At 43.9% G+C, this 22,966-nt stretch overlaps 1 long non-coding RNA gene across 1 annotated transcript in view; it reads left to right on the forward strand.

Moving 5' to 3' along the window:
- The window catches only part of LOC142814605 (uncharacterized), a 163,774-nt gene extending 141,033 nt beyond the window's left edge, over window positions 1-22,741 (forward strand). The window contains exon 3 of the long non-coding RNA XR_012894965.1: window positions 21,758-22,741. This is a non-coding gene — a long non-coding RNA (uncharacterized LOC142814605). The remainder of the gene's footprint in view (window positions 1-21,757) is intronic.
- Window positions 22,742-22,966: the final 225 nt, after the last annotated feature.

The raw sequence follows: 22,966 nt of genomic DNA on the forward strand, positions 1-22,966 counted from the left end.
CGCGGTTTGCTACCCTACGCTGGGGGAATGGGAAGGGGGCATAAAGATGAAAGAGAGAGAGGAAAGAGAAGAGAAAGAGAAAAAAAGGATTGTCAGTCAATGGGCTGAAGCGTATGCAGCGGTGGCACTACACAAAAGTTAAAGGTGGTCATGTAGGCCTGTAGTCCTGAAAAGCACAAGACAGCGTTGACTGCTTTTTGAGCCGACGAAAAGAGAGGACGGTGTTCCATGGAACACCGTCCTCTATGCAGATGCTACTGCAGTAGCATCTGCATAGAGAATGGCCGATCGTCCAATTGTCGCAATGCTTCCGAAAGCTTCTGTCTTTCCGAGGCAAATCGAGGGCAATGGCATATCAGATGGTCGATGTCTTCTTTGGTGCAGCAGACGTCGCATTCCGCATTGTCGGTCAATCCGATGAGGGTTGTATATGGTTTCGCGAAGGTAACCCCTAACCAAAGGCGACAAAGAAGCGAAGCTTCACGTCGACAGAGTCCGGATGGAGGTCGAAGTTCCAGTCGAGGGTTTATTTGGTAGAGTCTCGTATGTCTTATACTTGGGGTGCTCCACTCCAGCAGACACAGACGTGCCAGGTGACGAAGTTGCTTTGCAGCGTCAGTCCTTGACAAAGGAATCAGAAGGGTGTGCCCTTCTTGGTGCGATGTGCGAGCCGCGTTGTCTGCGGAATCATTGCCACTGATCCCACAATGGCTGCAGCCACTGAAACTTTGACTTCGTGGCCTGTTTCTATGACGTGGTGAAGAAGCTTGACAACCTCGTAAGTTAACTGTTCATGGCAACCTCGTCGAAGGACTGACTGCATGCTCTGTAGGGCCTATTTCGAGTCGGAAAACACAGCCCATTTACTCGGTCGCTGGGATTTGATGTACCCTAGGGCGCAACGTAAAGCCGCAAATTTTGCCGCCGTAGACGTAGTGAAGTGTGACAGCTTGATTCGCAGACTGATTCCTCTAGCTGGAATCACCACCGCACCGCCAGAACCAGACGCTGTGGTTGAACAATCGTGCATATGTGGACGTGGTTATTGTACATTTCGTGCAGGAGGTGCAAGCTGAATTGTTTTAGGGCTGATGAAGGCAAATTAGATTTTTTCTGTATTCCTGGAATTGAAAGACGTACTTGCAGAAGTGTCAGGCACCACGGAGAATACACCAGTTTCTCAGCAGGCGTAAAACCTGACGTAAACGATACACGATGTGCACAGACAACTGAACTAAATTTCGTGTGGGGCCTCTCAGTAGCGAGGGTTGATTTGATTGATTGATATGTGGGGTTTAACGTCCCAAAACCACTATATGATTATGAGAGATCAGTAGCGAGGGTTGCCAATTCGTAAAATACATGGACGAATATTGCACTAAGCCACGCAAGGCTATAAACAGCGAAACTGGGCGCTTTTACGACTAACATGCTTGCTGGTGGGTGTTTCTAGGCATTAGCCATAAGGTGATGAAGGTTTCGAGGTTGCTTCTTGTTAATCTTTAGATAGGTGATGTTATAGGTTGTCTCTACGCTGATTCTCAGAGCACATGTAGAGGTTCGAGTGAAACCACATACACGACACGATTGTCCAAACTCCACAGACCGAAACTCGTATCCAAGTGCGGCAGCTTGGGCTAGTTGGTATGGCATGACGATAGTTATAGCGCGAGAACAAAACGACGACACAGAGACAAGAAGGACACGAAGTAGCGCTCGTGTCTTTCGTGTCCTTCTTGTCTCTGTGTCGTCGTTTTGTTCTCGCGCTATAACTATCGTCGTATCCAAGCTTTCGCACCTCTCATATAAGACACACGGGAACGTCGTCGTTAGCCTTCCGTCAATTCTCTCTCGCTGTACGTACTCTCGCTCTCGCTGTACGTACTCTTGCTCTCGCTATGCGTACTCTTGCTCTCGCTGTACGTGCTCTCGCTGTACGTACTCGGAATCTTCGGCTCGCTGACTTCGATCGCTTTGCAGTCATTTATAACTATTGCCTTCTTTATTTTTGGTGGAACAGTGGTGGGTATAGTGCAGATCTACCCCGATTTTTGTGGCACGCATACGTTTATGATTAGGATAGTTTTGTGATACGAGATGCAAGGAATGATTTGCCAAACAGATTCGCTCCTAAAAAGCACTTAGGCAGTGTATATATTATGAACTTTCTGCGGGGACAGCAGGGACACAAGGGCACGCCACTCTATACATGTCTTGTCCCTGCTGTCCATGTAATCTTCAGCTTTACTAATTAACCTTACGGTATAATGATCAGTCACCAAGTATCCCAGCTGTCAACCCCTTATTAGGACAATACAAATAATCTCGCCTTGGTATATACCGATTTGCTGCTAGCATACTGCCTTCCATATTAGTACGCCCGTCCTCCCGATGAAGGGGTATTTGTTGTCTGATATCTTATCTGTGTGGCCAATATATATATATATATATATATATATATATATATATATATATATATATATATATATATATATATATATATATATATATATATATATATATATATATATATATATATATATGCAGAGACACTAGGGCCCAACTGACGCATGTTTTCGTCAGCACGCATATGTTTCGATTTCCCGGACGCTGACAATACGAAGATTTCGTCGCATATTATTTTCCGACAATTCTAACCAAGAGCTTTCCGTGAATGCCGTCCATGTTCGTTGTGCCACCAGTTCCTGACAAAACAACGTGCGCCGTACACAGCATTCTGCCTATTTATTAATTTACACGTACAATACACAGACCATCTAAAGGTTCTCTTGATTATTACTAAGAGCGGATGCGCAGAAAACTAATGTTCACTTTTAAAAAAGAATCTTTGACCAATCTTTGACCTGGTGGGATTGTGGAGGCGGTGACAGTGGCGTCATTATTATCGGAGCTAAAAAACTTATAGCACATCTTCCTGCCATATTTGTACTCTTTGTTTGGTGACGTTGCGTTGTAAGTACACAAGTGGTGTTAGTATACGCACTTATATAGGTATTATGCTATGCGCGATTGCATGTCATGCACTGTATATTTTTCTTTTTACCGCGTTAAAACCTGTGTGTCCGCGGCATTCTCTGTGCGTAATATATTGTGAAAATGTCCAGTGTGCTATATTTATATGTTACCCACTCCTGTTTATGGCTTCACTTTGAAGCCAGCAGAAATCTTGTAAAAAGATAAAATAAATAAATATTTCCGCATCTCTGTGCACGATACATCAAGAAAAGAAATCCGCCCCATCGTTCTCCTTAGCCGAAGAATGACCTACTACTATATTTTCAAATGACTGTGCTGCTTTAAAATTATATTAGAGCAGTTGATACAGCCAAAAGGATTCATGTGCTTTCTAATTTGTTTAAGCTACATGCACGACCGCTTTGTGAGTCGATCACTTTCAAGCTCCTTTTCTCCTGCGATTACGTTCGTCCCTGAATGGTCCTTTTCGGTCCTTCTGCCTGTTCCTTCTGAACAGCCACTTGGTATTGTGCAAACACTGATTTTGTGTTGCTTATAGATCCATTATTATTCGTAATAATAATAATAATAATAATAATAATAATAATAATAATAATAATAATAATAATAATAATAATAATAATGTACAAGACAGTGCTTTCTGTGGCAGTCCTTTGTTGTATTCTATTCGCAGTGCTCAATATTCTGCTTTTGAACATGCATAAATTTGCATGCGTTTTAAACAGCTGAAACAGCTGAACTATTATTATTATTATTATTATTATTATTATTATTATTATTATTATTATTATTATTATTATTATATGACGCATACGTATACCTACAAGTGGAACATGCTCGTTGTCGTCTCATGCTTTCCTCTATTTCCGAAATCGCAATAGGCAAACAGTGAGCTTGTTTAGTGCAATTTTCTCGGCTGCTACTTCATCTTGTGTGGGCGATATAAACATGTACTTCACAGTTTAAACCCCTAAGTCCTCCGTCAACAGTACATCATTCGATATTACCTCACTTTTTTTCCATCTAACTACGCAAAATCAGCTTCCCAGGAAGAAAAAAAAACGCATTCGTCACTTTGTTTCCTAAAGATTTGCTCTCGCATGGTGGCTCGAGCCCACAATGATTCATATATTCCAAAAAGAGAATCTTGCTTCAGAAAACACCAGCACACTTTACAAGGCCAAACAACGTTGTTGCGATATAAGAGGTAAAGCTCGCTGCTTTCTTCCGTGACCAGCAATTCAACACTTTAGGTATCTTCGCAAGAGCCTATAAACAGCGAAATCCGTATAATGCGAAGAGGCTATGCATCTTAATCAAGCTAACCATATGTAACAATAGCCCGGCGTTGGCCCTTCAAGCCGTGCGCAGCGCAGGCAGCTCGCAATGCGATCGCCCCCATAATTTACAAATTGCAGAGAACGAAACCGAGCTGGTCTCGCCCAAGCAATCCTAATTACCATTGACACGCTTGCTGACGATGATTTCACAGCTCGGGCTTTCTCTCGAAAATTCTTGAAGGGCGCCAAAGCGTGTAATGACACGAGCCACCACGTGAAATGACACGTCGCTTCACCATCAAATCGCGTCACAGTGCAGGCGGTCACCATTTCTTTATGTCTCCAACCGAGCCTTTCTCTCGAGGAGGACGATGGTGAGAGGGGAAAAGTGACAGGAAGAAAGGCCATAGGCCAGTGCCGCGATTCTGGCTGTGTATACGGATGCACGATGCGTAAACTTTCAAGGATGCAGTTGTCACTGACCCTCCCGCATGCCGCCTCAGCTTCTGAATGTGCCCGTGCTTCTTCTTCCGTGAAGAAGAGCAAGAAAAAAAAAAAACTAGCGTGAATACCTCAAGCCGAGTGATAACTCGGCGGCCCTCACGTTCGACCGAGGGGACGCACCAGACGAAAACGTCATTACAAAGACATTAAGGAAAGCCGTAAGACAATGCAAGCAGAACGCAGAAACGAAGTATGTAGAAGAGGAAGAAGACGAAACGAGGAGATTCGGGACGAGTGCTTTTTGCGTTACCGTAAACACGGTTTATGCGCGCTTCCGGCGAGCCACTGACTGCAAGCTGCGCTGCACGCACGCTTTAATGCATGCATCACGAGGGGCGTCCGGTTGGCGGAGCGCGTCGGCAATTTTGATCGATGGCCGGACGGCCATTGGTGCGTTGAAAGGGGGGAAGACGCGGCGTGCTGGCAACTGGCATCGGACGCGAATGTGGACGAGCTCGCAGTCTCGTCTTCCTGCAACCGGACGGCGACTTGTATACGTCTACGAAGTGGTCGCATCCTGGGAGAGAGGGGCGACCGGCTTGAGATGACCAAGCGATTGGTCAATCATGCGTCCAGTCGACGACCACTGCCTATCTCTCCCTCATATCTCTCGGCGAAAAAAGCTACCCCCCCTTCCTTCTCCAACCCTGCGTCTTTTTACGGAACGAATCGTACCACGCCGTCTTGGAACTTCCAAAGCACGCTTGTGATTGATATGCTCAATTCGGCTATGCTTGTGGTGCCCTTTCGTATATCTCTCATCGTTTTCGTTTTGCTCCCGCCGAAGTCGTCTCTGCACCCTCGGTTTAGCTCATTCCGATGAAATATTGCGTTCGATATACGTATAATTTATGCAGCCGCTCGAAGGATAGCCAGTCTTGGATGTGTGTATTTGTAGTATTTGTATTGTGTATTTGTATTGTGGTCGCCTTAGCTTCACGCGTGACTCACTTCACGACTAAAGTTGCGGCTCCTTAAGAAGTATTTCACGGGTATGTGTTATGTTTTTTCGAAGAATTAAGCACTTCATCCTGCTCAGAGTGCCCTGCCGCAAGTTCAACTCTCCTATAGATATTGGCCATGGAGGCGTCGCTGAGATAGTACTGACTGCAGCGTTGCCTTGAAACATTTGACACATATGAGGTTCAGTTTGATTCTTCTACTACGTTATTATGTACGCCTGCTTCACTCTCAGAATGCTCGTCTGCGATTGTGCCCAAAAAGCGACTGCGGGAGACAGAGTCGCAGAAACTAGAGAGAGACATGGTATGAAGAAATGCAGGGAGGTTAAGCAAGTGTCTGGTTTGCTACCCTGCACTGGGGAAGGGGAAATGGGAGACAGAAAAGTAAGGAAAATGGAATGAGAGAAAGAGAGCGGGACCGAAGCGAAAACACACACACACTAAAACGTCACAAACACAAAGTTCGACGAGGCGGGTCGATCGCAGAAACTTATCCGGTATATACGAGCGCAATTACGCGGCGATCAATAATAAATGTCCTTATTTTGAAGCAGTCCGCGTTTTATGTCCGGCGCGATTTACCGTGCCCAAACTCTCTCGGCACTCATGCTTGAAAGAAAAGTAAAATGGCGAAAGTTAACTGTTAAAGGACTCCTATAGAAGGCAGCAGAAATTGACCTTAGTTCCTCGCCTCATCAAGATATTTAGTATACGGTTATCATCAGTTATCTTTAGTACGGAAAGCAGCTGTAAAGGTAATCAAAGAATCAACATTTTTTGTCTGACAGGATGAGTGCGCCAAGTCTCACCCACTTATCGAGTATTCAATGCCACATTGCTACATTGTTTACAGATGAGTAATAAAAGGGTACCATTAAAAACATTCAACGCCATTGCTGGCGTATCTGGAGTATTGGTTCTTTCCTTTAGTGTATTCGTACCACCAACCCTATATAATTTCATTTTTTACAAACACTTCTTCGCGACTTCTAGAAACGGAAGCTTTCCTTACCGACGAATCACCACTTGGAATAACGAGGCGGCCCAGTAAAAAATGTGCGTACATAAAGTTTGAGATATACGTTCGTGTGAGATCATAACATAAACATTTTTAACTGTCACCGTATGAGAATTTCTCGTAATAAACAAATGCCCCTATATATTCAATGACTGATTGATACGTGGGGTTTACCGTTCCAGAACCATCATATGATTATTAGATACGCCCCCTATATTCAGTCAATCGAGAGACTTCGAACAAATTTGTCAATGACTGGCTAGCTTTCAAATCAATCTGCGTGTGACCTACCTTGCAGCTTACACATCATAGTTACTCGAATATAACAGAAGCCTACTACAACTTTTAAAAAATTTGCAATTACAAGGGTTCAAAGCATGATCTCATAAAAACATTTTATACGCTTGAAAGCTCAAAGTTCTATGCCAGGTTTAATACATCGTGCGATCTCCTAGGTTACTTACTGCTTAATACAAATGACCTGAACACCAGGAACACCCTTTATTTATTGTCGCTATTTAACAAATCGAGATCAACTTCCTATGCTCCACAAAATCTTTTATAAGGCAACGTTTTCATAAATTCCCAATGATCAGCAGCTTACAAGCATTTTTAGTGTAACCTTTGTTATTATCATCACTTTATCCCAGTTATGATCTTGAAGTCTTGGGAACTGTATATTTTACTTCCTCTTTTATATTTTGTCACTTTGCTTTGTTAGTCTTTTTTTATGGCTATAGTAGTTTGTAGCAACGACTTTGGTATAGTCGGCCCATTTCTTCTGCTAGACTTTTCATACTTTGCATTCACTTCTGAGAAAAAACCAGATAAGATTGTTTTGTCATTTTTACATCACAGCTTCTAACTTAAGAACTACGTGACAAATTTCCACACACTTATATACGACTTACTTATATGGCTTCCGTGTCTTACACCTCCTTTTCTTCTTATTTATCTGTCCACAAATACTCAACCAAACTACAAATTTCAAACATATATCTACAGCTCAGGACAAAAGTTCATGCAGCAGCCGGATGTAATCACGTACCCTAATTATAGTTGTCGGTCTCGGCGTAACTCCGTCTACTTTTTTTTTTAGATGGGCCCGATACGTTACAATTTACACCGCCGAACGCCATTGGTTACCTAACATGCTGCTTCAGGCTTCCTTGTCATTTATATATATCGTTACGTAACTTGGCTATTTACTATAATGATAGTTCCTCTCGTAGCACATTGCTGCTAAGTTGCTAAGTTATGCGTATTGCTGTTGTTCCAGTAGGGTTCCTCCTCTTTCGACGTTATATTAAATTCACCACTGCTCAACTATATTAACGCTTGGTTTTATGCTTCATAACTTATGGAACGTACGAAGAAAGCTTTCTCAAAAAAAAAAAAAAACGGGGATCATCATAATGGCTGCCGTCATCAGTCACCACAAACAAAGGCAAGCTTGTTGGTACAAGGAACGCCTCGCGGACTGGTGTGGCGTTATAGTGGATCACTTTAGCAAAGTTACATAGTTTAATTATGTTGATGAGAAATCGTCGAACAAAGAGCAAATAGCGCTGCAGCTGATGTTCTGACCGGAGGAGTTGTCTAAAAGAAACTTTCCTTGTCGAAGTGTTGGCTCCTGCAACGTTCTTGCTCGACAGATTGTCATCCCTTCGAGCTTTCACCCACCCCTCAACTTGTTTGCATATCTTACGTTAATACTTCATATAAAACTTCGTTGTATATGTGGGCAAAAGAGTCAGTAATGAACGCCATTGCTACAGCAATATAGGAATCGCGTAAACTAGCGTGAGTTACCGGATACACCAATTACCTCTAAATCTGCCTGCCTTTCCCTCAATTTAGTCTCTCTCTCTCTCTCTTTACATTTCGGTAATTGCTAAGAGCCACGCGAATTCTTATCGCATTCCACAGATGACTTCGCAATGCATTTGCTGCGCCGGCATTTCGCAGAGCAATAAATTCATTACAAGAATCCTGATAATATAAGTAGTGATGACAACCAAATGGCCACTGCACGAATATTGGAAACCGGGAATCTGCACCGTGAATCGATGCATCTGCTTTGTATGCGCGAGTATGTAAACCTAGTACTGTGCAGCAGCAAAAAAAAAGCGATAAAATGTTAACTACAGAGGATACACATTGCATTGATTGATTGATATGTGGGGTTTAACGTCCCAAAACCACCATATGAATATGACAGACGCCGTGTGGAGGGCTCCGGAAATTTCGACCACCTGGGGTTCTTCAACGTGCACCCGAATTTGAGCACACGGGCCTACAACGTTTCCGCCTCCATCGGAAATGCAGCCGCCGCAGCCGGGATTCGAACCAGCGACCTGCGGGTTAGCAGCCGAGTACCTTAGCCACTACACCACCGCGGCGGGACGATACACATTGCATGCATTAGTAGAAAGAAAAAAGAAAATCTAAATCCAAATATTACGCTCCAGTGAAGCGTTGTCTTCAGACTCGTTTCTCTGAACACTGTCAGCCTGCAAGGAACGATTTCCTCGAACTTTAAGACACTGAACTGGAAAATGTACTCACGTTCAAAGCTATATAGGAAAGGCACACCACGAACGCATGGTCGCTGGAATCCGCAGCCTAGACCCGGGTCATTTTTCGCGCATCGCTGCACGCTGGCCGGCATCGCGCAGTCGGATCGGCCGCGCCGGTGATTAAATTCTCCTCACGGCGTTGCGGCCAATTAAGACCGCACGCAGCAACAATTAACGGAACACGGCTGCGAGCCGATAAGGATCTCCCGGTCACGTGATGCACTGCTTCACTGAAGACGCGCCAAGCCAGAGGCTACAGTACACAGCAATGGCGCGAACACAAGCCCGCAACAAAGCAAAGTGCAAGAGTATGAGAAAACAAAAAAAGCAAAAGAACGAATGCGTAATTGGCGTTATTGTCGCAGACGTTGTTCGTTGTCATTCTGTCGGTGTTACTGTTCTCACTGAAACACCTGCGGTGCAATTAAACTACCGCGTTAGCACCGGAAACGGCCGCGCAAAAAAACATTCAGTGTGCTCGCGAAGCATGCAGAAGTGACGTAGTTGAAAGGAAAAGTATTCCAACTTGAGAGCTAGAAGTCCCACAATACTGAAATAAACAAAATTAAAATACGTAGCGAAGAGAGCATTCACCATATGGTGAAAAATTGAGGAATTTCGTCTTCATAATGAACAACAGTCGCCGAAGACTGGGCGCCACAGTCGAAAGCTAAAACAGAAGAAACCTGCCACCTCTCAGTTAAGTCCCACATCAAACGGCAATAAAGGACGACCCGGAAAGTAGTACATACTCTTTCTTGGAGAGGAGATCCGAGACATGGTTTTTTGAAGGCGGCTCATAAAGGCCCTTCAAATAAAGAATAAAGCGTCACTACCATATATAGGTCCAAGACAACAGTGTAGTAAGATATATATATATATATATATATATATATATATATATATATGTGTGTGTGTGTGTGTGTGTGTGTGTGTGTGTGTGTGTGTGTGTGTGTGTGTGTGTGTGTGTGTGTGTGTGTGTGTGTGTCATGACGCCATGTGTGAGCCATGACGACAAAAGAAGCAAGGGGTGAAACGCATAGCTGACTGGGCTGATCACAGCCTGCAGGTCAGGGACTGTATCTTCTGAGGATAGTGAAGTAAATCGTGGATGGTTTGAAAACTAGCTGCGCTATCATGTCAAAGGTTAATCCAAAGTCTTATGAAAATGTTTAGCTGGATGAGAGGCGCTGCAGCTTCAGCCTATCTGTCCGTCTTTCTGAATAAGAACAGCTATAGTATATGATTCACACAATGCCCTATTGAAAAATGGTCGTACTATTGTTTCTAAAAAAGCTTTCAATCAATGTAATCGTAGCATAAAATATTCTGTGGTTACCTTGTCTTGCACATTCAAAGCGAAAAAAAAATTACTCAGTGGGCTGTCTGGAAGGTAAGAGAGAAGCTGTTGGTTTGTTTCTTCACTTGTTTGTTTGTTTGCTTGCTTGCTTGTTTGTTCGGGAACGTAATTCGTTGGGCGAGTTCATTGTTCACGTAAAACCATTATTCTTTTGTCCATCTTTTGTTTTCTGCTCTGTAAGCCTGTAAAATTTGGTTGTTTACGTGTATGTATGTATGTATGTATGTATGTATGTATGTATGTATGTATGTATGTATGTATGTATGTATGTATGTATGTATGTATGTATGTATGTATGTATGTGTGTGTGTGTGTGTGTGTGTATGTATGTATGTATGTATGTATGTATGTATGTATGTATGTATGTATGTATGTATGTATGTATGTATGTATGTATGTATGTATGTATGTATGTATGTATGTATGTATGTATGTATGTATGTATGTATGTATGTATGTATGTATGTATGTATGTATGTATGTATGACGATTCAGAGGAGGCCGACGTGTCTGTCATGCCCCTGACTTGCTTTCTGCTGATCAGGAAGTCGGGGGAGGGGAAGTAGGGTGTGAGTAGAAGAAAATACTTGAGATTAAATTAGGCGAGTAACCTATACTTAGCAGTAACCTTAAACATTCTGAATGTGCAGCGACGCCCTAAACGGGCTGTATGCGTAATGCTGATGGTGCAATTGCGGCATTCATAACGTAGCACTTTTATTCAGCGTAAATTTTTATTTCCTTTCATTTCTTCGTGGCCTAAAGTGATTCTAAACAGTGTATTCGCAATAGTTATGTGAAACTAACCACTCCGAACGTCATTTTAAGTGGATAAGTTTTATGGCGAGTACACTTCCTTACTTCAGTGGTGGCGTGTTTCGATACCATAACTATACACTGTGCGCGTCAGCTTCTTGAAACACTTTAAAAACGAAATCGACGTTTTACAACGTTGTAAAAATGAACCGCCTTTTGAGATGCATGTTCGCAGGCTCTACTTCGCTTCATTTATTCTGATATTTTTTTTTAAAGAGTGGAGGAAGTGAAAGCCTCAAAGAGAAGGATGCAGAGTTGCGCCGGACAACTGTGTTTATAGACTATACGACTTTCCATTTTCACAGTGAGCTGTAAATAGAGCCATTACTCCCAGCTTCGCATACCCTAGACAGCGGGACGTCGTAAAAATTATGCATATTAAAAAAAAACTCAATTTTCCATATTTATTTCAACGTTTATACGTTGTTTTCACCGATTGCACGGAAACATTGCTCGTTGTTGACTTGCGCGATTTTCTCGGGTTAAGAAATACATCTCCTTACCTAAAGTGGTGCAAATCCATACCCCATGCTTCTGCATTAATGGCTGGACAGTTAGTCGGTAAACGCTTGAATAACGGCAATTTGAGCAGCGTGCTTTGTTTAATGGCGGAGGACTTTATATATAGTTTCAATCTCACTTAGCGATTCATATGAAGGGTCTCGTTCATTTTGCCTAATTATAGTTGGACCAACATAGCAGCTTCACCAATACTGCTAAATAAATAATTTATACGCCACACACCGTTTTGAAACGAAGTTGTACTTATTGATTCAGTGGCCATTCAAGCCTAAAAAAGGAGAACTGATATTATAAAGCAGTGTTTTCACTTTCGTGATGGAAGCATGAATGAAATCTCAAGTCCTTCTTTTATTAATGAGGGTGGCGATTCGGGCTTGTTGGTATGATAGCGTGATAGCATATTAATGTAATAGTTTGAATGTGTTCATACACGGAAAAGTCATTCAATGGTTCCTCTCTCAAGCTCTTTTATGCACATCTTACTGCGAACGCGTCTTCTAGCTGCGAAATATTTACACATGAGTTAATATACAAACTCATATCCGTAGCACACTTGTTAAGGCAAGCTTACACCGATTGCAAAAGCCTAAGAACTAACCTTTACGCAAGGAAGTGACACGGATTAGTGCGCGAGCATATTCAATAAAAATTATTCATGGCGAGTTTTGTTAATCGATACGGGACATTTTTATCCTGAGCAACTTTCGATGTGAGAATGGCAAAGTGAATTTCGTTTGTATGTCTAGCTGCTTAAGAAGGAATAAAGGTACAAAAAAGCAACAAATATTACCTCCTACAAAATAAACATGCGTGCCTCGTCCCTAGTGGTATTACTCATAAAGGCTACCGCACCTTACAATAATCCTTATTTTACTGCTAGACATAGCTAGTAATTACCACTATATGCGCAAAATTTTACTTTGTTACCTTTTTCTCGTTGAAGTAAAAAAATTACACCTCTTGAAACATACAACCCACCAGCTCAGTGGGTGACAGATTCGTAATGGGCATAAGAAAATAAGAAAATAAAATACTCATAAAATTCATCAGCTCTGTCAGATAAATTCCCTCCAGCACAACATAAAATATTCCTTAGTTTTCTTCTGTATAAAAAAAATTGCTAGTAAAAAACACATAGTAAGAGATTATATCAAGTACTTCGTGCACTGAGCCTAGAAAGTTTGTTGAGATTTGGTAAAATATACTCATACATGACAAGAACGCTATTCAGATATGAAGGTGTACATTACCCTGCGACATACGACGAAACAATACTATTATGTGCTCAGATTTGGGTGCACGTTCAAAGAACCCCAGGCGGTCGATATTTCCGGAGCCCTCCACTACGGCGTCTCTCATAATCATATAGTGGACTTGGGAATTTAAACCCACAAATCGATCAAATCAAAACAATACTATTTCTGTTTCTGGCTTCATTTTTGCATCAGTACGGTAAGATGTACTTAATTGTCACGTCAGAACAAAAATCATGCTTCCCCTGCATTCTTTCTGGCAGGACTAAATATACGTCCAAATTTTACCTTTTAGTCTTACGTGGTGAAGCCAGACAAACAAGGAAACAGAAAAGTGAATAATTCACGTTAAAGAACCCCAGGTGGTCGAAATTTCCGGAGCCCTCCACTACGGCGTCTCTCATAATCATATATGGTGGTATTTGGACGTTAAACCCCACATATCAATCAGAAGTGAATGATTGATAATATCTTGATTTGCAGTACCTGAGTATAACTACTGAGTATGAATAAATAACAGGGCAGGTCTTAGCCGCACAATCGCATTAATATTACGCATGCCTATCTAGGACAGTATTGTCGATTAATTATGCACCACATCAACACAAAACATACCAACCGTTATCAAACAGTCTTCTCTCTGTCAACGACGAACGAACATGCATGCTTGGATTATTCTGCATCGGTACTGTTTCAACGAGTTATTGCTTAAAATTCTCCAAGCAGTTTTAATTTTTATAACGCGAACTGTAATGACATTTCTCAGACATTAGCTTTTAAAAAAGCAATGAAAACATTAGCAGCAACAAAACAGTGCTTCTGTATGTAAAACATGAAATTCAAGAAGTGATCCTGGATCTGCTTAGTCAGCCTCGCGGATGCTTTCTAATAAAAGTAATGAGTCCGAAATCGTTCGTTGAATCTGCAGAGTACATATGAAATGCTACATGAGGAAATGAAAAGAATCCGTATGATCCCGACAGCATATATCAACACAGGCATAATCCTGGAAATCAGAGGAGAGGACACGTAGACGCAATATGTATGCAAAACAGTGCTGCATATACAGTCCCTACCCGCGCTTAGGCACACCAGCAGCACAATCTGCCCGGGGTAGATATGAATATTGCTATTTACGCGGCGTATCCCACAGAACATGGTTATGTTCTAACTACTACGCAGAGCGTTAGTAGAAACGTTAAAGATTATTTTTTTGTTTTTACAGGCGTTCCTTACGATGGCTCCATGCCTCTAGTCGTTATTTCATTGAAAAAAGTAGCGATGCAGGCACGCATGCACTCTGGATGCCTTCGAACGTGCTAAAAAGTTTCACTCTCACAATAATCTCTTTCGTCTACTTAAAGAGCATTCTAATTTCTTGTTGGCAGCCAAATACAAATTCAATAAAATAACGCACATGCGCATAGCAAGATCATCGTACAGGAATGAGAACATAATAGTAAAGAGGGTGATGAAATAATCGATTACAACACAACGTTTCTGTGATTAAAACTTCCAGAGCACAGCCCAATTAATTCAAGGCTGTTACTTTTCTGTTTCTTGTTGTTATCTCCCAACGATCTTGAAGCGCCGTTCACTTTTGACCCTCCGGAACAGTTTGAAACATTGTGCGCAAAAGAACACTAGCTGTTCCTTTTTTTTTTAGCTCTCCCCCTCTCTCAGCGAGTTACCGTCCCGGAGGTGCCCATCCGATCAATGTGCCACTGCAGCGTGTGCGTTTAGGGGGACCAAATAATTTCGCTGTGCACGCCACGTACTTCCCACATGAGAAGTCTAACAGCGTACGATTGAGAAAGTCACTGACAGAAATGCGATCCACGACGACACCAAAATGGCCGATTATTTCTTTCAAACTGTCGCCGCGCAACGACAACGAGGTACCGTCGCAGCAATAAAAAATGGCGATCGAGGCCATCATCACTCGTCCCGTGACAATTGAGCGGTTAGTGTCAGCTCCACGCCGTGACCCGCGCCAGCGAGTCGGGCCATCCTGGCGGGTCGCAGAAAATATGTGGTGGCCGGACACGAGAGGATTCGATTCACTGAACGTTGCGCAAGGACCGCTTGTATCGAGCCCTTGGCCACTGTTTATATCCGCGGAACTGGCTTATAACCGTGGGAGAGCGAGGGGGAGATCGCCGGGAGGAGGGCAGGCGGAGGAAGCGAGGAGGTCCGAGGGCGAAAGAAACATTTTGTAGCAGACGCCGGCAAGCGCGTAGGCTTAAGCGCCGCTCGCGGATATCGAAAGCCGCGATTACGGGAGATTGCTCGGCCGTCGGTGAGGTCGCAGGAGTCAACAGACGGTGTCGGCGTTCAGGTTGACGCGAGGACGAGAGCACGGATGCGAACCTGACGGGGACTAGGGCCGACTGCGCGTCGCGAGAAGAGACGGGGGACTCCGAGCGCTAGCGATATCCAACGGAGGCGTTCGGACTTCCGGGCCTAACGGGGAGTGTCTGTCTTTAACTGTGGTGTCGGGCTTAGTGTGGAAGCCACCGGAAAGGCAAGAGGCATCGCTTCGCGACACGAGCAGTCACGGATGCGGGCCGTAGGGGAGTGGCGGATAGGAGAAAAGCGACGTGCCAGTCGCAGCCTTACCTTGGCAGCGCAGCCATCTTGCGCGTCGTCAGAGCTCGCAGCGGCGCCACCATCGCCTCCCCGTTTCACGCAGAATCCGGGGTGGACCAGCGCAGCACCGCGTCGCCAGAGGGCGGGCAGGACGAAGGAAGGGGAGTCGGGTTCATGGTGAGGAGGTTCAGGCAACTTTGTGAGAGCCTGGAGGAGAGAGAGAAAAAAAAAGGGCGATGCGCTGCCGTGAGAGAGCCGAGGGGGATCGGAAAAGTCCCTTTCAGGGCGCCACCGCCACCAGGACTGCGTTTTGGCGGCGCTTGACGCGGCAATGAAGGCATAAAAAGCGGAAGAAAACTGTTTGAAGCGCCTTGGTCGTGAATAAGTGGTCCGTGGGGGGATGCTTGTCGCTCGCAGCCTGAGCTCTGCTGTCACGTCTTTTGAAAATTTTTTTTTACAGCGGCCCCGAAAAAGGAAAAGTAAAATACTTCGATAACGGACGCGGCGCCAAACAGGGGGACGCCTCTCGAAAGAGAGCCGCGAATGCGCCAAGTTGTGAATGATATGAACCGTGCGTGCGAGTAAGGCGGCATTCCGGAAAAGCGCGAAGTCTGTCACTGACAGGCCTCACGAAGTGTTAGAAGTCAGAGAATTTCGCGGAAATGCGAAAGACACCGACAGAAAGAAAGTGTGCGAAGGGCCTCAACGATTGCATGACGCATTCATTCATGCAACAAACACCTTGCGCATTGGTCACATTCAAATTGAGAGCCACTGCGAAGAAGAAAAAAAAACTGGACTGGATTTTTAGAGAAGGCAAACAGAAAGATAGGTGGGCTGATGACATTAAAAAAGTTCGCATGTATAACGTGGCAACGGAAAGCAGAAGACAGGGTTGATTGGCGGATCATGGGAGAGGCATTTGCCCTGCCGTGGGCATAGTCAGGCTGACGATGATGATAAAAAAGCACTTGCTGATTATCATGTTGCTTCAAGCGAAATTGTATGCCGTATAACCAAAATAAGATTCGTACAGCTGACAAAGTATGTAGTCTTCCACACTGGCGAAGCCAGAAGGTCCAATCGGACCCTCCTGCAAAAAGGCTAGGAATGTCCAATTCTCTTCCCCCCACCCTCCAATTTTTTACCGTCACATGTAGGCATACACAAGCACACAAGAAAAAAACAAGCACACGCAGAAGCGTACATATAGACTCTCTCTTCAAAAACGTTTCTCATGTGAAAAAGAGTAGCCGGTGTTCCACAAAAGGCACTAGATTTCCATAAACAGTATGCATTTCCTGTGGCATCGTCACACATCTTTAAAATTTCGCACAAGCGTACGCAAAATGTAGCCTAATATTTACGTTGTGAATTTTGTCATTGTTTCTGTTGTTTGGAAGTTTGTTCCTAGCTTTATAATAACATCTTAAGTTGGAAAGGGCTCTGAGATCATGACTCTTTGAAATAACGACACTCGATGCGCACAGCTTTGTATTATACAGAATATCGCGTATTGTAATTACACCCCAAACGTACTAATTAGTGTATTGAGAACAGACACGGTGGCAAAATATGTCGAAATGTGTCCGGCTGCGATAAAATTAAAAAAAAAACCTGGCTATCTAATCAAATTGCGTACAGTTCGCTGAAATAATAGAACTCGATTCGCCCATCGTGTTACGCTGCTCCGTTTCGACAACAAACAACTTCCAGTAATACAGCGATTTGCCCAATAGCTTCTGCCGAAGAACTCTTGGCCAGCAGATGATGCGTAGCCGTGAAGTAGGTCCTTGGGATACCGCATTCGAAATGAGCCGATATACCATAGGCTGACCTCGTGACTCCTCCAACGAGGCGCCACAAGGCCACCGAGCACTGATTTGCGGCTTCCTGACTTATGTAATTAAATTCACTATACCAACGCGTAATTCCACTTTGTAGTCCCTTGGCCTACGAACGTCGAATGACACATGTAGCAGCTCTGACGGAAAACCACCTCATAGTATACTGAGAGATGGTTATGTAGAAGTACACATATATGTCGAAAGTACACCAAACGTGTCCTATCACACGCGCACACACACACACACACACACACACACACACACACGCACGCACGCATGCACACACACACACACACGCACGCACGCACGCACGCATGCACACACACACACACACGCACGCACACACCCACGCGCACACACACACACACGCACACACACACACGCACGCGCACACACACACACACGCAGACCAAATGTGTGTGTGATAAAAGTTTTTATGGTTATTTCATAAAAAATACAGAGGAGGAATAAGCTCGTAACAACGTCATAGCTTTAGTGACAGAATCTCCACACCAGTGCATTAAGCTTTCCATATCATTAGCCTTGCTTGTAATCAATGTTAGGACATACATAGAATTGGGAGTCATTGAATTACCGCGCGTTCAAGCCCCCAATACTAACATACAAGTGTGACATTAAAAGTAAACTTATTAGCCACTTTTCATCGTTTTCTTACGATATTTAGTGTTCTTGCATATGTGTAGAATAAACATAAGCATAGAATATTCCAGAAAATTAGTTATAAATGTAAAGTTTCGTCAGAGATTCAACCAAGGCCTTCAGTGACTATATGCTACTATTAGAAGTTGCCCCCAAGTTAAGATATCTGTCAGCATGCTTGGGTGATGCAGTGGGCAGAAGTTAAGATTTATCCTAATGAAACAAGGTGCACGCGGGCGTCCTCAGATGACATCTCCAAGTCCGTCCGACAACAAATATTTCCATTGTAATCACTAGAGCATGGCTTATTAGAGAATCGAAGGTTAAATTGATTTCTTTTGTGTGTGTGTGTGTGTCCAGAAGCTTCTACTTTTGTGAATGTTTATTACTTGCAAACATTTGGAAAGACGCAAGAACATGATCTACTATAAAGGAGCAATAAAGTATGCATTGATACTACGACGGCCACTCGACAAAATATGAATGCTAGCCAGACTGTTTTCGTTGTAGTAATACTGACACATAGATTTCACAACTTTATGCTTCCACAACACTTAGTCGTCACTGCCGCCTTAGCTTGTAGCACGACGAATCATAGATTGCCTGAGCACTCATGGAGTGCATGCAGTAGCCGGGATGTGTACCGGAATAGGATACACCGCATGTGGGTGATGTTCTGAATGTGATCATAATAAGTATCAATAAGCCTTAAGTTTGATTCCAGCTTACAACCTTAAGGGGAAATTGCCGTCAGAACGTGAATGAGTCGAGTATACGAGCAAATGGTGAGCAATAAATTGGACCATCAACAGGGTTGTCAGACGCTAACCATGCAACAAGGCTAGTTGGATAGGGACAGAATGTTTCGGAAGTGGTTATCTATCCTGCAACATTGTGTAAAATACGAATAATACTCAATGTAGCATGCTCTCAACATGGAAGGCGTTTCACATATAAGCCATCGTCTCCTCTTCTTCCCAAAATAACAATTATTATTACTCTAATGCCAACTGAACAGAACTCAATGCGCATACAGTATACCACCTGCTTTTGCTGTGCCAATGAAAGTGTGAATTCTGGCAAAAATATGTGCCATTAACAACATTACTATAAAATTGCTAAAAATATACATGTATAAAATTTCCTATATAGAATAGAATAAACAATAGATATTTGTTTTTACAGTTTACCCGAAATGTCCAACTAACGGAGAATACATTATTGTATGGATATTTGTGCGGCGCTCTTACCTGTTGTTCGGTTTTGAACAAACACTATATATATCAGCCAGCATGTGCTCAGCTAACCACCGCATTTGCAACAGGAGAAAGGTTGTTTCTTCAAGCTACATATTTTGTACGTTGTATATATGTTGTATATATGTTGTATAGCCGAAAGCATTGCAATGCATATGTTCAGAGACGATAGCCAAGTGCAGGGAGAATGTCAAGGAAGAAGTCGCGAAAGAAATAGACTCTTTCAAGGCAGGGACAATGAGTGTTTTATTGTTATATTGAATACCCGGGTGCCACTTCTTCCCACATGATCAATACCACAAACGCAACTACATCTAAGCATATTTATACAGCAAAAAACAATGCCTCCCGCGTCTTTCCACGGAGGGAATTCGAGTAAATGCGTCGCAGAGTAAGGGAGGGGGGTATTGCGTGAATGTTGCGTAATTGTGTATGGTTTCGCAATGTTTAATTGTTCTTTCGTCTTTATTATTCTTATTTGTTGAATGAAGGAGAAGCGTTGCCTCGAACTTAAAGCGAAAGCCATGTAAAGACACCCTTGACTGAATTCCGAATGCGCGAAAATCTTTCGCTGTTAACAAACACATGCCGACTCAGCCTGTTAGCATTGGTGGGGAAGGAATGCCTTAGTCTGTCTGCCTGCCTGCCTGCCTGCCTGCCTGCCTGCCTGCCTGCCTGCCTGCCTGCCTGCCCATCCGTCTGTCCGTCTGTCCGTCTGTCTGTCTGTCTGTCTGTCTGTCTGTCTGTCTGTCTGTCTGTCTGTCTGTCTGTCTGTCTGTCTGTCTGTCTGTCTGTCTGTCTGTCTGTCTGTCTGTCTGTCTGTCTGTCTGTCTGTCCATCCACCCTTAACGGCACCCTAAAAGGCATTCTAAAAGGCACCGAAGTGACCAGCCAATACCCCAAACGGCCAACCCCATCTGCAGCTCCCACCAGTATTGCTCAAAGTTCAGCGTTCATGTCAATTAAAAAGCAATTATTGCGCATATTCGAGGCACCATAACAACACGCATACCAGTCGCATACCTTTGTCATCCATTCACGTACCTTGATACCAAGTTCGGTATCTGTAACGCTAGCGAAACGGTCGCGAGCACATCATGAGCGTGGCATGTAGTCGTGTTGTTACATGACACGCATGTCATGATTATCATGTTAAGATCTAACGCTTGTGTTCGCCATGCAATCATGTCATACCATAGTAGTTTTGCAACATGCCATGTGAACGAAACCACCGCTAGGGTTGGTGAACCATGAAATGTGAATCATGACATTCATGACACACATATCATGATTTTCGTGTTATGACTATTCAAATATGTTCTCCATACAGTCATGTTATGACATACTAAGTTTGGTATCGATACCATTGTATAAACGGTCAGGAGAGCCAAAAGTCGTAGGCGGATAGATAGATAGATAGATAGATAGATAGATAGATAGATAGATAGATAGATAGATAGATAGATAGATAGATAGATAGATAGATAGATAGATCCGTTCAAAGTTGCCGAAGTTCACTAAGAAATGCTTCGCATTTAAAACGTGGAATTATCACACAAACATTTTCGAAGAAAGACGCTCCCTGCTTTTTGTGGATCATTTCACTGTCATAATGTGATGTTATACACTTTACAGTTCAAAGTCTCATCAAAGCGAGTCTGTCAAACAACTTCCCCATTTTTATGGTAATTTTTGTATACTACCTGGTGCAACGCATCTACCATACTTCATAACTATGTGTGACAAATCGAGAGATATACAATATATAACAACGTATAGAAAACGGCACACGCAGTAAAGAAAGAAAGCAGACGGCAGATGTACTGCCGTATTTATTTTCTTTATGCGCTATCCCGATCACTGCTATCATGAATCTCTACAAGCACTTCTAGTACCGACAAAACGAGCAGCCAAACAACAGTGCATCGCGAAACCATTCGCAATTTCGTCTATTTGCACTATAACAGATGCCATGCAAAGCGAACAGGCAATGGAATCACCGCTGCATGTATCACGGCTGGGAAAAACATTAGCACTCGTGTGCTGCCCATCCGATCCATCTTGCTTCTGCGCATCACGCGTCGCCACTGATGCTTGTCGCCGTTTTCGTGCAGGTTTTCCCTGCAACAGAGGAAGACGGAGCGAAGTGGCAAGACGCAGGGCAAGGACATGGACGGGGCGCGCTACAGAGGAAAGAAGATGCAACGACGCACCCGCCCAGCCGACACGAGCCCCAGCAGCAATGCACCGAGGGTCACCTGCGGCTACGGAAGGATTCCTGCCGCGCTTTCTCCCCCTCTCTAGCTTGCCCGCAGAGCACGGCCGGCCACTGGACGTGCGTTGCATTCTGATGGTGGTAAGGAGGGCGATGGAAGGCAGGGCGGCCACCGAACAACATCGAGAAAGAGAAGAAGGCAGGCTTCCCTCCGCTCGCTGCCCGAGGCCTCTTTGGACGGAGGGCCCGTCCATCTGCCGCTGTCGTACACGGCTCGAACAGGAGACGCTCCTTCTCGTACCGGTGGGGGCCCCCGTGGCACGTTCCTGGGCCCCATCGTCATCTCGGATGAGCGGGACTCCAGCACCTCACGATGTGCGCATCCTTCGTGAGACGTTGGGATCCGTGGCTTGCCGTCCTACCTTATTTCTTATTTGCTGTCTTCTACAGTTTATACTTGTCTTCCTCTTGAGCTTTCCGCACGTGTAGCAGTTTAGTTGCGCCTTGATCTTTGCTAGGCACCTCTCCCTTCTTACCTCCACGCGAGCCAGTTTTCACTTACGTGTGCACGTCTTGCCTCCCAACGTTTTCGTGGCGCCTTCTATTTCATTCCACAGTATTGGGGTAGAATGCTCGAACGTCAGTTCCTCGACTTGTCTTCTTCGCGCCTCATTAATGCTTTTCTCCCGACAGTTTTCTCACATAAGATGATCGAATACCCAATCACTCTTCCCAAACGACCTCCGTTGCCTCGGTGCTGAGAGGGAGGGGGGAAAGTCGAGGTAGGATATCTAAGAAACGCGACGTCCAGTGACTTGCGAAAAAAACTGCAGCCATTTTCGTCACCATCAGCTTGATGAAATATAATCTTGTTTTCTTTCTATTTTTGTCGTGCATTGTATGGACTATAGAGCGTGAAATATAGACTTGAGCTCACGTCGTATCATGAATATGCTTTCCATTTGAATATAAAATAGTTCGAGCCCATGACACATAACTTTCGGAGACAAGATCGCATGATGTACATATGGTGCGGGCATAGGCTTATAATTTAGTCAGTTGTTTCGAACCCAATCCAGCATTGCATGGAAACCTTTCTCTTCCTGTC

Source organism: Rhipicephalus microplus, chromosome 4, assembly GCF_043290135.1.
Source record: "Rhipicephalus microplus isolate Deutch F79 chromosome 4, USDA_Rmic, whole genome shotgun sequence".
Lineage (NCBI taxonomy): Eukaryota > Metazoa > Arthropoda > Arachnida > Ixodida > Ixodidae > Rhipicephalus > Rhipicephalus microplus.